Source organism: Copadichromis virginalis, linkage group LG4 (assembly GCF_057382275.1).
Source record: "Copadichromis virginalis isolate Kocher_CV1m ecotype Utaka linkage group LG4, C_Virginalis_male_GT1.1, whole genome shotgun sequence".
NCBI classification, from domain to species: Eukaryota; Metazoa; Chordata; class Actinopteri; order Cichliformes; family Cichlidae; genus Copadichromis; species Copadichromis virginalis.
This window is the reverse complement of record NC_140621.1, coordinates 12704552-12709089: the sequence shown is the minus strand read 5'-3', so window position 1 is coordinate 12709089 and position 4538 is coordinate 12704552. Positions and strand designations below refer to the sequence as shown.

The 4538-nt window shown below is 40.7% G+C and overlaps 2 long non-coding RNA genes across 2 annotated transcripts; both read left to right on the top strand.

Annotated features, from left to right (window-relative positions):
* Window positions 1-1407: 1407 nt before the first annotated feature.
* Window positions 1408-1815, top strand: LOC146710966 (uncharacterized). The gene is made up of 2 exons (XR_014920273.1): window positions 1408-1565; window positions 1647-1815. It is a non-coding gene; the product is annotated as an uncharacterized LOC146710966 (long non-coding RNA).
* Window positions 1816-2068: 253 nt separating this feature from the next.
* LOC146710965 (uncharacterized) lies at window positions 2069-3454 on the top strand. Its single transcript, XR_014920272.1, has 2 exons — window positions 2069-2402; window positions 2994-3454. It is a non-coding gene; the product is annotated as an uncharacterized LOC146710965 (long non-coding RNA).
* The last annotated feature ends 1084 nt before the right edge of the window (window positions 3455-4538 follow it).

Genomic DNA, 4538 nt, shown 5'->3' with positions numbered 1-4538 from the left:
GCAGAGGGTCAATCTGAGTGGCATGACTTCTTAATAAACCTTACTACCCCGTTGGGTAGGAAATAGATATTCTGGAGTCAGTCGTGAATGAGACCAGAATATAACACCTCCTGCCTCTCACCCGGAGTCCCCTCCATTCACACCACTGATCTCCTCTACCGCACCAAGTTCCTCAAACAGAATCACCCTGAGCCCGTCTCCTTCCCCACACAGTCTCAGCATCACTCCTCTAAGTGGGAAATTCCCTAGACTGGTCCTCAAGAAAATCAAACCAACCCTCATGGATTCATTTCCATCATAGGCCTCCTCTGCTCCAATCATTCCACTCCAGACCGAGGCCTCCTCATTTTGTTAATGCAACACACGTGCATTAACAAAATAAAGGCACCGGGGCAGAGATGAAAGTCACTACTGAGCCTTTTAGGCGTCCTTCTGTTTTTATGTTTCTGTTTTTATGTGTCTTTATTATTTACATGTGTTTTTGCTGCTTTGACATATTAAAATGTAATCTGTAAAACTGTCCACTGAAATGTTACCTTAATGTCATTAAAGATTCTCTGTATTTAACATTAAAAAGTATGTTAGATTATGTACTGATAGAAATTCACAGTCTCCAGATTTGTCCAGAGTGCAGCAGACTGATCTACTCATTACGTTGAAAGCATACCTCTGATTGATCTCCCATTATGAGACTCTACTGTTTGCTGGCTGTTCCTGTAGTAAGGATATAAACTATAAACACAACTTTTAATGGTAGAGCCTCTTATATACAACTACTTCAGCCGTTACAAAAATTGTTGTTAGGAAGACACTGATTTAACTTCACAGTAATTGGAAAGGCTTAAGTTTGCAGTGCTGTTGAACTGCTGAAGTAAGATATTTTCCTCAAGGCACTTACACCAGTCACCCATTAACAATGAAACTATGGATGGGTGACATTTCTAAAATTGATAAACTTGTTCAAATACAATGTTAAAATGCTGGAACATAACAAACGAGCTCATAGCATTGAGACAGGGTCCAAACATTAAAGTTATAAACTGATCCCCATGTCACTGAGTGAAATAAGGATTTGATCCCCTACAACCCAACAAGAATTCTGGCTGCCACAGATGTGTTTTGTGCCTGTGGTTTTATTTATATATAAATATATACGGTGGCCCCTAGAGACAAAGCACGTACAAACTCCAAAGCACATACAAACTGTATCCCAATTGGGTCTGCATGTCACGGACCCGGCTCTGGGGACTCGGGGTCCGTGGGCAGTGGGGACTGTGACTATTATTGTTGTTGTTGTTGTTATTATTATTATTATTATTTGGTGTGTTGTCTGCACTGCCCCTATGCACATCTGTATGTAGGCAGGTATGTGTGTGTGTGTGTTTTGCCTTTCTGCTGTGGCCAAATTACAGGCACCTTCAGCCCTGGGGGCATGGTCTAACTTGAGGGCTGGCCACACCCGAAGTCCTGGCCGCACACCTGCTCCTCATCTGGGCTCGTCGGGGGAGCTATTTAGATGAGCGATGGAGCTTCCACCGACGCTGGATTATTGCGTTTGACTACACGTCAGTCTTCAAACAAGTCAAGTGTGAGTGTATGCCTGCTGGGATAAGTGTTAACGGCTGCCTCTATTGTTTTCCCCTCAGGAGGAGTGTGGGACGAGAAGGAGCAGTGAGCACGGGGAGTGCAGGGACACTGGGGCAGAGAGCACTACACGGGGACTTTTGGGAAGAAGACACTACACGGGAGTCTGGGAAACTGGGGATTTATTGTTGTTTACTTCACCACCTTGTAAATAAACACTGTTGCACTGAAGAGTCCGGCGTTTGGGTCCTATTTCCCCATCTCCCCACGGTCTGCCAGCCAGACCGTGACACTGCAGCCTTAAAAGCTGCATTTTAAGGCCGATTACGATTATTACGTAATCGTTACGATTATTTATTTCGGTGTTCTTTTTTCCCCTGAGATGTCATACACTTTGGATTCTAGCCAATCATTTTACCTTTGCAAGCGTAGTAGGCGGGCCCAGGTACGTACTTTCTTTTAGAGCAGAGCTACACACAGCAAATTCAAAAGTGTTAAATTTTTTGGTGTTAATAGTCTCCTTGCAAAAGTAGAGTTAATTTTACTCTAAGCAGAGTCACATTTTTTTAATGTAACTCTGAGGTGTAAAATGATAGTAGTTAAAATCGAGTGTTAAAAATGAGTGTTTCTATGTCAAATCTGGAGGTGTTACAATGGAAACATTAACTCTTGACCTCTTAACTCTGAACTCCTACAGGGGCTATGACACCAACAGAGTAAATTCACAGACTCCGCCCCCAGCACGGCTCCAATCGAAGCTGAAGTGAAGCCGTTTCAGAACATTTTGCTCTACATATTTGAGTTGTTTGCCATGCTTGGTAAGTCATTTTTTCAAAGATTGTTTCAATTATTATTATGAGCTTTTACTTCTGTGGCTCTTTGGAGTTGAGACAAAGCTGTGTGAAAGGCATTAGCCATGTTGCTCGGTGATAGCATAATATTCTGTTTTAGCTAGCTGAAAGGTATTGTTTGCGGGCAAATACCACAGCCTTGAAAAAAGCTTGCATGTCAATTTTCAGTCAAACTTTTGGTCAAATACACCTAAAACAATGTCTAGAATGTGAAATGTTGGTATAATGGTGCTACTTGAAGCCTGAAAACGATCGCCCATAAAAAATAAAAAATAAACGAGCAAACAGCAGTAGCTGACATCCTGACTGGATTCTACGTTAGCATAGATCCCTCCAGAGTTTTGTGCACACGGTTTAGGTAAAAATGAAAAAGGTTGAGGTTTTACATTTAGTTCAGTATTACCTGTTGCCTGTGTCCTTGTCTTTTGGGAAAATACTTTACACAAGTAATGGCTCAAAGAGGATTCCTTTTTCTTTTTTTTACTGTGCTGCAATTGTTTACTGGATTATTTGTGCCATTAATTAGTGTCAACTAATTTTTATTCAATCTCTGCACAGGATATGCTTGTGAAGATGGAATATGGGGGAGAGCAGAAGTGCGTTGAAGTTCCACAAAGGGATGAATGAAGGACATGCATATTGTATTGAAGAAATAAGTGATGAGAACGCTGTTATTTGCATTTACCATGTCAGACCTTTTGATAAACAAAATTCTAATGAAAGTGAGAACATGTATACTGTTACATCTTTCAGAAAATGTTTTGAAATTGTGGTGCACAGTTCAGAATAAATGTTTTTCAAAAACCATTGCATCTTTTTAGCAAATGTTTATTTCCAAAAGAAATTTCTAGAAGTTCAGAACAGTAAAATTCCCACTTTTTAGAATGAATTAGAAGATAACTCTTACGTAGTTAAACTAAAATACTCTTTGAGAGTTAATATATAAACTCTTAACACCAAGTGTTAAATTATCAACTCCAGACAGATTTGGTGTTTAACACTAAATCAGAGTTAACGTACCAACTCTCCAAAAAGAGTTAAATTAACACTCTCTGGTGTGGACCCATATAGACACTTTAATAGTGTTGAAATCAAATCTGACAGTGTTAATTTGGACATGCTGGATTTGCTGTGCAGATTAAAAATGCCCAAGGCGAAGCGGTCAAAAGTCTGGCTGTACTTCACAGCAAAAGATGCAAACTCTGCAACAAGTTCTTTAAGGTGATACTGTGCAAATGAGGTAACACCTCGAATCTGATAAAATGCCTGGCGACACATAGCGGGGGTTTTTTAAGCCGAGAAATGCACCGTATTTGATAGCTTGCTGCAAGACCGAGCACATCTTCTGCGGGTGTGGTGCCTGTTATCGGAACCGGAGTTAGCAACATCCCCCAAGAACCCGAAGAGGAGAGTCAGTGTGGCAGAAATGATGACGGATGATGATGGCAGCAGCAGCCGTTCTTCTCTGGGTGAGTCGCTTAATGTTGTTCGTGTGTAATTTACGTTGAGTAGGCTAACCACGTGATTAAATTAATGCATGTAAGGTGAACTAGCAAACACCATCATAAGCACCGGTTCAAGCACCGGCACCGTTTCGAAAGTACCGGTTTGGTACTGTGGGATTATAATATTATTTTATGCCATGTTAGACCCCTAATTAAAGATTGTGAATTATTATGTAGTTTTAGTTTGCATTATTCTCCTGAATTAGAAGAAGGTGATAACTATTGCATTTGTTAAACTGATTTGCATTACATTAGACTGCTGATTTATTGTGGATGAATGATATTGTTTTATGATGCATTATACTGCTGAGTTATAAGAAATACTGTTCGCAGAAAGTCATCGCCTTATTTGTCTGATTAGAAGAGAACAGAACATACTGGAGTTTTCTGCCCCATCTCAGCAGGAGCAGATAAACAGGGAGCCAAGGTCGTAGCTTAGGCGCCGTGTGAGAGAAAGAATGTGAATGTTTAGGCTTTTATGATTAGGTGGGGGCCACTAAAGGCTATAAGAGTTTGATCAATGCTCCACCATTTTGAGATCTGATGCTGTCTGCGTATGGTGTCCATCTCCCACACGTGTGATCATTAAAATCATTGT